The sequence below is a fragment of the Rhinolophus ferrumequinum genome, chromosome 21 (assembly GCF_004115265.2).
Source record: "Rhinolophus ferrumequinum isolate MPI-CBG mRhiFer1 chromosome 21, mRhiFer1_v1.p, whole genome shotgun sequence".
Classification (NCBI taxonomy): domain Eukaryota; kingdom Metazoa; phylum Chordata; class Mammalia; order Chiroptera; family Rhinolophidae; genus Rhinolophus; species Rhinolophus ferrumequinum.
This window is the reverse complement of record NC_046304.1, coordinates 26,985,345-26,998,330: the sequence shown is the minus strand read 5'-3', so window position 1 is coordinate 26,998,330 and position 12,986 is coordinate 26,985,345. Positions and strand designations below refer to the sequence as shown.

The following is a 12,986-nucleotide window of genomic DNA, read 5'->3' as shown; positions in this document are numbered from 1 at the left end:
GAAACATTTTTCACCAAGTAGCTTAATAACTAAGTAGCTCTATATTGAATGTTAAATAGCATATGTTCTTTGTATCAATACTAATTTGTCCAGTTAGCAGCAGGCAACTAGGAAAGAAAAAAGAAGGGTTGGGGAAAAGAACCTACGGAATAAAGTAGGGTTTAAGTTGACCCTTTGAGGAATATGTAAAAAAGTCAGAGGGTTTCTTGTCTTGATCTTGGCTAAACCAAGTAGTTAGATCTCACAAGTTTATTTTATCTTTCTTTCTTTGGCTGTTATAGAAGCAATATTTTTTTCTTTATTTCAAAATGAACAGGTACAATATATACTAGTAAATCTCAGTGTTTCAGGTATTGCTATTTTGAGCCCCATATGGCAAAACAAAGTTTATTTTGTGAAAATTATAATCAATTCTACAAATATAAGTTGTCTTATAAATACCTATATAAAAAAACCTTTAGGTCCCAGAACATAATTTAATAGAATCCTATACATCTTGTTTTAAACATTCCTGTGATTTTCATGGACAATCACAACTGACTGAACAACGAACTATATTTAGTACCTTATTAAAAGGGTACTGTAATTAAGTCTGTTTTAGTTTTACTCATTACTAACACCCTGGATATTACAAGAAAGGGGGGAAATTTAGCTCGTCAAAGAAGAGACCCATGAGACGGTATGCAGCTAGTTTAAATCTTAGTGAAAAATCCCAGCGATGTCAGCGCATCTGCACTGTCCTCACTGACAGATGCTGTACAAAGACCTCATCTGAAGAATGAGTCCTTGTAGTACCCACGATTTTAACGTCTCTTCAAAGGATAAAAAGAGGTTCTGTTTTCCTGTTGTTGGGATGTTATATCTTGTTAAACTGACTGCATGATGCACACTGTGGTTTATGATTTAAGTGTATTATGAACATGAGTTTTTATTTGCTTCAAAAATTTTGTTTTTGCCTTTAGGAAGCACTTTAGGAAAATGCTATTCACTCAGTGTAGGTATATTTGTAATTTGTAACATGTACTATAAAATTTCATCTCCAAGGATAAATATTTTATTTTATGGAGATATAATTTGTATATAGAGAAAATTTCTATGATCTTGCATAATTTTGGAAGGTACTTTATTTTTATTATTTTTAACTTTTTAATTGAGTTTTAGAGTATTTTCCTTATATTTATAGATAAAAGACTAGTCCTCATTTTATCAGAAGATTAGGAAACATTTCCCTATATTTAATATCCAAATTGCTTTCCAAGTTTTTTACTTTCCTGTAGATAACCAAAATGTCAATCAATGGGGAATTCTGTAATTGTACAGTGATATTTTGAAATCGGCTGTAATGATGATATAGTGATGTATTTTTTTGGTCTTTTGACAGAAAATTGAAATACTGACAAGCTAAAAATATTTATATATGGGTTGGCAACTTGTTTTTCTAGTCCTCTTCCTGAAATGTAAGGAATTTACCATTAAACGTTTCCTCATAGAATAAGTCAGAAACTGATAGTAAATCAAAAGACTGAAAATAATTACGACATTATAATAATGATTGAGAAAGTAGCTAAAGAAGAGCTTGTAAGATTATTAAATTTTCAGAAAGTGTATGGTTAAAATACTCGTGTATATTCCCAATTAAAAATGTGCATGTTGAATTTAATGACTACTTATTATTTCTGAATATCTATAGTATTTGAACTTAAGATATTTTAAATAGATATAACAGGTTTTGCTTTTAAAATTTTGACAGTATAGGAAAACTATTTGTATAACCAACATAGGTAGCCTTGACACATTCTAGGGAAACTAAAGCTTTTTTCTCATTGTTAATAAAAAGGATAAGATTATCCTAAAGGGAAAAAAAAACAAAAAGAAACTCAAGATACTGTTTTATTTTATATTTGTAGGTAAAATTGATAGATAACATTATATAAGTTTAAGGTGTACAACATTGTAATTCAACATCTGTATACACTGCGAAGTGATCGCCACCAAAAGTCTAGTTACTATCCTTACCATACAGTTGACCCACTTCACTCATTTTGCATCCCCCTTCCCCTCAGGTAAACATCAATCTGGTCTCTGTATCTCTGAGTTTGTTTTATTGTATTTGTACGTTTGTTTTATTTTGTTTATATTCCACATATGAATGTTTGTCTCTCTCCATATGACTTATTTTACTGAGCATAATACCTTCAGGGTCCATCCATGTTGTCACAAATAGCAAGATATATTCTTTTTTATGGCCTAGTAGTATTCCATTGTACTACGTCTTTTTCATTTATCCACTGATGGACACTTAGGTTGTTTCCATATCTTGGCTATTATAAATAATGCTGCAATGAATATAGGTATGCATATATCTTTTCGAATTAGTGTTTTTGTATTCTTTGTGTAAATGCCCAGAAGTAGAATTACTGAATTGAATTATATGGTAGTTCCATTTTTAACTTTTTGAGGTATCTCCCTACTGTTTTCCATAGTGGCTGCACCAATTTACATTCCCACCAACACTGTATAAGGATTCCCTTTTCTCCATATACTCTCCAACACTTGTTGTTTCTTGTCTTTTTGATGATAGTCAATCTAACAGGTGTGAGGTGATATCTCATTGAGATCTTGATTTGCATTTCCCTGATAATTAGTGATGTTGAATATCTTTTCATGTGACTGTTCATCATCTTTATGTCTTTGGAAAAATGCCTATTCAGATCCTTGGCCTATTTTTTAATCAAGTTATTTGTTTTTCTTGTTGAGTTCTTTATATATTTTGGAAATTAACCCCTTGTATGTATGATTTGCAAATATCTTCTGTTTAGTAAGTTGCTTTTTTGTTTTGATGACGGTTTCATTAACTGTGTAGAAACTTTTTAGTTAGATGTACTCCCATTTATTTATTTTTACTTTTGTTTCCCATTCCTTTGGAGTCATATCCACAAAAATGTCACTAAGACCTATGTAAAGGAGATTACTGCCTATGTTTTCTTCTAGGAATTTTATGGTTTCAGGTCTTACATTCAGCTCAAAATGGATTCATTTTAAGTTAATTTTTGTATGTGGTGTAAGGTACTGGTCTAGTTTCTTTCTTTTAAATGGGGCTGTTCAGTTTTCCCAACACCATTTATTGAAGAGACTGCCCTTTCTCCATTGCTCCTTTGTCATCAATTAATTGCCCATATATGTGTGGGTTTATTTCTGGGCTTTCAATTCTGTTCTATTAATTTGTGTTTTGATTACTATACTTTTATGTAATATAGTTTGAAATCAGGGAGCATGTTGCTTTCAGCTTTGTTCTTCTTTCTCAAGATTGCTTTGGCTGTTCCAGAACTTTTCTGGTTCCATACAAATTTTAGAATTATTTATTCTAGTTCTCTAAAATATGCCATTGGAATTTTGATAGGGATTGCATTGAATCTATAGATTGCTTTGGGTAGTATGGACTTTTTAACAATATTAGTTCTTTCAATCCATGAGCACATAATATCTTTCCGTTTATTAGTGTCAGTTATCACTCCATCATCTGCTTTCTGATGTCCAAAAATATGTTGCTTTTTTCCTTTCTCTCTTCCTTTTTACTCTTTGGTATTATGTGTGTTTAAAATTCACTTTATGGTCTCCTGGTTGAAGGCTGAGACTTTAGGACTCTCTTCCAACATGGCTCAAAACAACTCTCCAAGCAAGATCACAGCAATAAATCATAAGTGAAGCAGCACCAAATTCACAGAAGATCAATTGAAAATCCTCATCAAAGCATTCAACCAAAAACCTTTGTTTGGTTATGCTATCAAACAAAAGGTTGCTTTAGAAATCAACACCAAAGAGTCTAGAATCCAGATTTGGTTTCAGAATTGAAGAGCTAGGCACAGAGTTCAGAAAAGATCTCAGAACCTGAGAAGGACTTAAAAGCAAGCCAAGACCAAGATCAACTGAAGGGAAGATTCATAGTAGAGAAGATAGATGGTGGTGTACCAGCTACACCTCCTCCCAATTATACACCCTGATCACGGCATTTACGAACAACCCTTATCCTGGGATTGATTCCAGATGGCAACTTGCTAAGGAAATTGGGGTTCCAGAGTCAAGAGTCCAAATTCAATTTTTTCAAAATCGGAGATCTAGATACCATGTCCAGAGAAAAAGAGAACTTGATGAGCCGTTAGAACAGAAACAAGACTAGGAACAAGATCTCTGAGATGAGGGAGTTCAAGGTGTAGAAACTACATAAAATGGCACCAGTCTCACTAGCAACTGTCTTATTTCTCTGAAGCCAGAATAGGAGGGACCAAGAGATAAATTCATTGTATCTGATGTCATCAGCCTGCGTTCCAAATCTCTCCTATCCTGGGAACATATCCTTCTAAACATACCTTCACTTCTCAAAAAGCTGAACCTCTGGAGATGGTAAACAGAACTTCAGGAGGCTGACAGATACAAGGCTCCACACAGCCAGCCAACGGAGCCTGGCTGCACAGTTCAGCGGATGTCAAGAAAAATAAAAATAAACTTATTCATATCATTAAAAAAAATCAAATAAAAAATAAAAATTCACTTTACTGTTGTTTTAGTGGGGTTTCTGGAGGAAGTAAATTGACTGTTCATGGTCTGTCTGCCCTCTTAACCTGAAAGTCTCTTATTCTTATATTATTTCTTTGACAGAGAAGCAGCAGTATATAGTTGTTGGGAGAGTGAGTTACGGCACCAGACAGCTTGGGTTTGAATTCTGGCTCTGCCACTAGCTGTTACAGTAACCTCTACATTCCTAATTTTCCTTATCTGTAAAATGGGGATAATAACACCTACTTCATAGAGTGACCAGAGAATTGATTAATTAAAATTAATTTTTAAAGCACTTAGAGCAATGCCTAGCGCGTATAGTATGCCCTTAATACGTATTTGTTATTATTATTTTCTTCCCTCTCTTTTCTCTGTCCTCTTCTTGGAACTCCCGTTAGTCCACAGTTAATTTCCCTAGGTTGATCCTTGAACTATCTTTTCTTTCTTATTTTCTATTTCATGTTTTGTTCTACTTTCCTGGGGATTTTTATAACCTCTGTTTAATGCCTTATTTCAGCAATCATATTTTAAATATCAAATAGCTCTTTTGATATCTGATTTTAATCTTTCATGATTTCCTCATCTCTGATCACCCTTGGTGGTCTGTATAGGTTTATTTTTTAAAGTGGTTAAAAGCTTTTTAGGAATAAGAAGCCTCATTGTGTGTAAGCCTCACTTTTGGATGTTAGGATGGAGACATGGCCATACGTCCCTATGAGGAGGACTTTTTCTCTGGGATTGTTCAGTTCCTTCAGAAGAGACTTTTCTAATTTCTTGCCTGGGCAAGAAAATTCAAGTGTTCTGGGGTGAGGGTGGGGATAGTTCTGGGGTGAGGGTGGGGAGGGTTCGGTATTTCAATAAATTCCTTTCTTTTCGGTTCATCTTATGTCTGCTCTCTACTCTGCCCAGTATTCTCAAGTCTAGAATGCTCCTTTTCCATTTCTGTAGAGGAGAAACATACATTCTCCCACCAGAGCTGAACTGTGTGTACTTATCTGCAGGCATTCTATGTGTGGGAGTCAGGAGGGAAATCGACCCTTCATATACAGAGACTTTCATCCTGTTTTTTCACTTTGTGCTTCCCCTCCATCTACTTGATACCTTCCAAGGTCTGAGCCTTTCCCAGGTTCTTTGAGGGTAAATTCAGTCTCTTCTCATCACTGTCTCCCTGAGGTTATAGCTTCTTCTACCCTGATAAATCAGATACCACTCCCCTCCATTTGCTCTTGTGTTTCCAAAAATTTATTGAAATATTATCTCCACTGTTGCCTTCTCCTCTGTTTGCTTTTTCCTTGTGGATTTAAACCTTTTAACTTATTTTTGCTATAATTTTATAAGGGGGTAGGATAAATGTATATGCCTTCTCTGGTTTTTTTTTTTTTACTAGAAGTCAACAGACAAATGTTATTTAAAAAATATTTATAATTGCTTTTAGCTATGCTACTTAATTATGTAATGGATTGGCAACTTCTAACACACCTGGATAAAAAAGACCAGTTGTCTTCCTTAGATGTCGAGGCTGGCTGGCTGCCACTACCACACCTTCCTCCCTATAACAGGTAGTGAAGAAACTCAGATCATAGAATCCAGTTGAAAGAGTTTGAATTCCCACAGCCAGGGCAGGTTCCTCTGCCTCCAGATAATTCACTGGAGCTTGACTTTTTCATCTCCGTTCGGAACAGATTTTCTTCAACCACCATTCTATTTTTCTTCCCCCTTCTTCCTCTTACCAGCCCTAATTATTGGCATTCATTGAGGACTCTTCTATTCTGACACATACGAATGATAAGGTCCCACCTTGGCACACTCTAAACAGTATGTGGTATATCCATATAATAGAGTACTTTTTAGCAATAAAAAGGAAAATGGTATGTCTGTGCAATGGCACATGGTTCAACATGTTCAACATGGAAGAACATTATACTAGATGAAAGAAGCCAAGTGCAAAAGGTTACATAATTGTGATTCTATTTATATCAAATGTCCAGAAAAGGCAAATTTATAGAGACAGAAAGTAAGTTAGCGGTTGTCTGGGCCCGGAATGGCTGATGGTGGGGGAAGCTGTGCAGGTGACGGGGGAAAAGGGCAGAAGGGAGCTCGCATACTTTCCACTCCGTTTTGCTAGGAACCTAAAACTGCTTTAAAAAACAGCCTATTAAAAAATGTAAGTTAAAAAGGTCTTAAAATAGGAATTAGTTTAAATTAGAGAAATGTAACCACTGTATATATAAAGCTCTTTGTATCCTAGCTAGCAAATTTAAAAAAAATTATTACACATTTAATTATTAATACTTAACTTACAGGGGTTTAGGTTTATTGGCCTTATAAGTGAGTCCTTCTTATAATTATTTGGGTTCATTTCACTCATTAATTCACCAAATGCTTATTGAGCACCATTTATGTGCCAGGTATTATTCCAGATCCTAAGGATATAGTAGTGAATAAAAACAAAGAAGGCCTCTTCTTTCAAGAAACTTAAGTTCATTCTAATGGAGAAAGACAGAAAATAAACACTAAGTATTTCAGTTAGGTGGTTTTGATAAGCACTATGAGAAGAAATAAAGCAGGATAAGGGACTAGAGAATGGTCAGGTAAGAGTGCATATTTTTAATAAGGTGATCAGGGAAGACCTCTCTGATAAGGTTAAATAGAGATCTGAAGTAAGTGAAGTAGTGAATGATATAGATATCTGCATGAAAAGCTTTCTAGTCAGAGGAATCAAAAAGTGCAGAGACAGTGAGGTAAGAGAATACTTAGCATGTTTGAGGAGCAACAGAGATTTGTGTGATTTGGAATGAAGTGAAAGAAAGAAAATGTAAGACAAGGTCAGAGAAGTGGCAGGGAATTAAATCAAGTAGGGCCTTATAAGCCGTGGTCAGGAGTTCTAATTTTTCCCTAAACAAGATGGGAAGGCAATAGAGGTTTTGAACAGAGGAAGGACATGTTCTGATTTACATTTTTAATGAATCTCTCTGGGTGCTGAGTGGAAACTAGAGTCTGAAGAAAAAAGGTAGCAGTTAATAGGTTGATGCAGTTGTCCAAGTGAGAAATGATGATGGTTTAGAGCAATGGAGTAATCTTGGAAGTGTTAAGAAGTGGTCAGTTTCTGGGTATATGCTGAAGGAAAAAACCAGGATTTGTTTATGTGGTGTATGAAAAGGGAAAAGAGTCAAGGGTAAATCCAAAGATTTTGGCATGAGCAATGGAAGAATGGAATTGCCATTTACTAAGATGGAGAAGGCTTAGGAAGAGCAGGCTTAAAGGGAAAATCAAGAGGTTTGGTTTTGGACACATTAAGATTGTGGTACCTGTCCAAATTGAAATACTGAGTATGTGTGGTTGGGTATGAGAATCAGAAGTTCAGAAGAGAGGTATGACTGGTGATACAAATTTAAACATTATCTGTAAATAAATGATATCCATAGAACTTGCTTTACAATTACTATCTATACATACAATGAAAACTTCTTTTTTTTCTTGCACTGTGGAATATTGATCTGTAGTTCTGGCCTCTTCTCTTTAAATATTAATTTCCATCCTATTTTCTTTCCTATATTTTTAAATAGAATTTGAAATTATCAGAAGACTTTTATCTGTTAGCATTGTCAATCTCATCATCTTCTGAAAATCATCTTCCCAAACAACAAATGGATATTAAAATGCACAGTATTAATTGTTAGACCATTGACTATTCAGCAAAAATGGAGAAGGTGACATTATGAACTTAAAGTTTTAGACAGATACGGGTTTATGACATCATTCTCAGTCATGACCTTAGTGTCTATATGTTCTTTTAGGTTCATTTTAGTTTTTTTATTTTTCTCTATTCTAATAAAAGGAAATGTGAATTTTAAAATTATGTACTTCAAAGTTATTGAAACCATTATTATAGGAAATGTTAATGTTAAAAAAGTCTTCATGAAATAGTAAATAGTACAACTCACTTATTCTACTTTTCTATAATAAGATTAACTTTATAGCAATGTGACTGTTTAAGGATATTACCTGCTTTTTCATTACAATTAGCTAAGCTATGTGTGGGGATGTATGTTTTTTTGCTCATTGGAGTCACTTTGGGAAAGTAATAGTTCAATTCTGTTAACTGATTGAGGAAACCTTTAACAATCATCTTAGAATTTTTTCTACTGCACAGTTTTTACCATACTGCTGCCATTATCCACAATAATTCCTTGTAGAAATAGCTAAATCAGTAAAATGATGCTCCATTTGCTTCTGTAAATTTCTTCTCCATCTTTTAAGTGGTTACACGTGTATTAACTATGTTTATGCATTGTCTTTTTGCCTTACCAGAAACCTCAGAATACCTCATAATGCCATGCTATTTAAAGTCATAGAATGTATGTGTCATAATATGTTGTCCACTGTCTTCATTATGGTTGATGATTCATTACTTATTCAAGACAAGGTACTGCGCTATGTGTATCTAATCAAAATAGTGGTTCCTATAAATAAATTGCATTCAAAGAAATACTTTGTTAACTAGGGAATATACACACATACACACACACAGTTTATTCTCCTTATTCACAGTAGTTATGTTCTGTAAAGTCACTAGAGACATTGAATTAGTGATTACTGAACCATGTTTCCTAAGGGAAATACAGTTAGATTCCTATGAGCCTCTGGCCACATTTTCATCAGCCAATCAATACAGTCTTGTTTTATGTGTGTTTCTGCTTAAAGATATCTTATTTAATATATATTGTTGATTCATTAACATTGAACTCACAGCCAACAGTGCTCGTGCTTGAATGAAGGTTATTGAATATATGCGTTTTCTCCATAAGACACATCACAATTCTTCTTGTGCTTAGGATCACTAGACAGCACCTAGCGCTATGCTTGGGGACCACTTTAAACAGCAAAATTACCAACAATAAGCACAAAAAATGGGGAAAACATAGCGCGGTGAAATATACTGTGAAAAGGACACTTGTTTACAATATGAAAGCTAAAACAAGAAGGCAGAGTGTTTTCTTGTTTGACCTTAGCTAGGAACGTGTGCTTCAGGCAGCTCAAATTTTTTGTCACTCTGTGTATGTCCATGAATGACTGACTGTGAAAGTAGTATTGACTTACGGGTTCCAAATCAATTTTAGTGAGTAGGTGAATCTACAAATACAGATTCTAATGAGGACTGACTGTATACATACGAGTATATGTATTATTCTAATGAGTCTGTCTTAATTCAAAATTGCAGACTATATGAAATAGGAATAGTTAAACATTTTATATCAGTGAACATCTCTTGTTATCTCTATTTTTGTTGGTACTTTTTCATTTGGATAAAGTGGCATTATTTGGAAAGGAATGAATAATGAACCAGAAAATCGGTTTTTCTATTACCTTTTAAGTTGTTCTATGCAAACAAAACTTACTGAGCACAGTAATGCACTAGGCTCTGTATCAAATTATCCCGATTCTAAACTGCAGAGGAGAAAGTTTATACTCAGGTGAAAATTAGGATGCATGCTTATGCTAGATTTTAATTTTGAAATAGCCCCAAAATACAGATTAGCATTGACAAATAGAACAAAGCAAAACATCCATATATCTACTACCCTGTTTGTCATATTTAAGTTTTGGCCATATTTGTTTAAAGATTTTTTTTTAAACTGAGCATTACAGCTCCCAGTTGAAAGCCCCCGACAGACCCTTGCTTAGTCTTGTGCCTGCCCCTTCCCTCCCATTCCAGCCACTTTACTGAGTTTGGTATTTCTCTTTCCCAGCTAAGCCTTGTGTGGGTGGATTTCAGGATGTTAGGGATCCTTCACTGTTTTGGATTTTTTTTTTTTATAATAAAATATATTCATTTAGTCTAGCATATGGGATGTGAAGCATTTCTGAGAGGAGTCATCAGTCTCCTGCCTATGTATAGGCCTTTCTGGGGAACACTTAATGAGATTGCTGCTTCTCTCCCACTCCTTCAGATGTTTTGTTTGCAGTCCCTGAATCCAAATTACAAATTTATCTTGCAGTGTTCTACTTCTGATGCCGATGAACTTCTTATTGACAGACATTATCAACTCTGCCATAAAGCCATTATTGTTTTGCTTCCAAAGAAAAACTTTTTAGACTTTCAAAATGCAGCCATTTCAATCATTCTACTATAAGGGTTGTGAAGCGCAAATAACATAAATAATGAACAATGAAAAATGTATATTAAAGTATATTAGAAATATACAGATCCATATTGTGTTTAGTTGGATTAGTTATATCACAAATTCATATATGCAAGAAATATAAAATTATTTCGTTTTCCATAAATTAAATTAACTATGACTTTGAATTGCCCAACCTGGTAAGATGGGATTCATATCAGTCATTATGGGAGCATGTGGAGAAGAATGAGGCTCCCTGCCTTTCTCCTCCCCAAAACAAGAATCTAAGAGTGTTTAATGGGATCAAATACATAGTGATGGAAGGAGAACTGACTCTGGGTGGTGAACACACAATGTGATATATAGATGATGTATTACAGAACTGTACACCTGAAACCTATGTAACTTTACTAACTATTGTCACCCCAACAAACTAATTAAAGAAAAAGAAAGAAAGAAAACAAAGTGGGATGGGCCCACTTGTTCGCAGTTTATCATGGTCACGACGGATAACCTCGTTAAATAAGTCCATATGTTTCTTAAAGTAAGATGACATTACTGCTTTTTGGCCGAGCTTCTGCATGAGACTCCCTGCTGATAGTCCTTAGGACCTAAAATGTGTCCTCCAAAGACGCTGCACGTAGCCACTCTCCTCTGTGCTCTTGCCGTTTCCTTGAAGCACAGCCAGGGAGTAGGATTCCAGTCTCTACTATGCCTGATACTGCTGAGCCTTTTCCAGTCTAGGGAAGTTGAGTTTAGGACGCTCTTTTCCAGTCTCCCTGACAGCCCTCAGAGGTTTTGCCTTTAGCTCAGGTTCCCTGCCAAAAAGTTAGAAGGCAGATCATCCACGAATAACCTCTATTTTCTACTCAGTAACTCACACCTTCCATAAATAATAGAGTGGGAGAAAGGAAAAGAGTAAATGGAGAACAAAATACAAATTAAGGTTGTAATAAACTACCCCTGTAACTCTTACATGTACACCCATACACACACATTCCACCCCATCTTTCTGCCTAGGGCTACTCTGAGTTGTTCAGGTTTTTTATTGAGCACTGGTAAGAAGAGACTTTAGATTATTATAGATGAATCTATATTTATGAATAATTAAAACATGACTAATAAAATGAGCAACTTGGATATTTATCTCTTGCTGTGAAAATCAGAGTATCCTGATTACATAACCTCCTGTTACATAGACTTTTTCCCCCACAAGTATTGAAAATGTAATCTAATAGCTCCCAAATAAAATTATTATAATTATTATTATTGTGTATTTTCAGTAGACATTAATGAATAGCAAAGTACAGCAGATCTATTGTGAATAGCAGATCTATTGTGAGTACAGCAGATCTATCTGAGTAGCAGATCTATTGTGAGTCTTAAAAATCAGATCTGATAGTATTATCGTGACTTTTAATTGAATTTGAAATAATTTCAAGAACATTCAGTTTCTAAGTGCTGAGATAGAGAATAAAGTTGGATATGATATATTTTTACCTTCAAGGATCTTGCAGACTAGTGAAAATATATGAGTAAATCCATAATTATAGTGTGATAAATGAAAAAGATGCTATGAAAGTATATGACTGAAAGGAAAGGAGTCAAGAAGGCTTCCTGAAGAAGGTAATGCTTTTAGTGAGTTTTTCAGAGCCCAGTAATGGTTGTTGACTAAATGAAGAACAAAAAAAGGGTAGTCCAAGCTGAGGAAATGAAATGGCATCTGTGAGTTTGTGTTAACATAAAACAATGTAACATATTTATGTTACATGGCTGGAGCAAAGGGTACACGGGAGTAGATTGAAGGCAGAGAGACCGTGTGGGCCAGATATGATAAGTTGAGGTGTCTAGGGGCCTTTTGCTTTTTCCCCCCAATAATCTTACAACTGAAGACCTCCTTAGAGAAATAAACCTGGAAGAAATTTATTATCTTGTTGCCAATTATTACTTTTTATTGTACGTAATTTAGTTCTATTGAACTACTACTGACAGATGTGTTATTAAGTAATTGAAGTAATGGTGTTATTAATAGAATGGAATACATTGAGAGAAAAAAAATGGAGAAAATCACTTAAAAGAATGATTTTTTATTAAACAACAAGATCAATTATAAACCTACTCTATGAAAGAGACAAAATTTATATAATACATGAGAATTATTTTGAATAATCAGTCATTCTACTTGAGAACTTTAACTCTGAGAATTTTTATTTTATTTTTCATTGTGAGACCTGTTTAATGGATGAAAAGCATAAGGATAAGAACTAGTAATGGATGAAAAGTATAATGATAAAGATAATAAATTTATTT

General features: G+C 34.4%; 2 protein-coding genes and 1 pseudogene across 2 annotated transcripts in view; 2 read left to right on the top strand and 1 right to left on the bottom strand.

Annotated features, from left to right (window-relative positions):
- The window catches only part of LOC117012792 (double homeobox protein A-like), a 4,927-nt pseudogene extending 651 nt beyond the window's left edge, over window positions 1-4,276 (top strand).
- TRIM37 (tripartite motif containing 37) overlaps window positions 1-12,986 on the bottom strand; it is a 164,403-nt gene that overhangs the window by 4,921 nt on the left and 146,496 nt on the right. The gene's annotated exons all lie outside the window — the stretch shown is intronic.
- PPM1E (protein phosphatase, Mg2+/Mn2+ dependent 1E) overlaps window positions 1-12,986 on the top strand; it is a 128,241-nt gene that overhangs the window by 57,888 nt on the left and 57,367 nt on the right. The gene's annotated exons all lie outside the window — the stretch shown is intronic.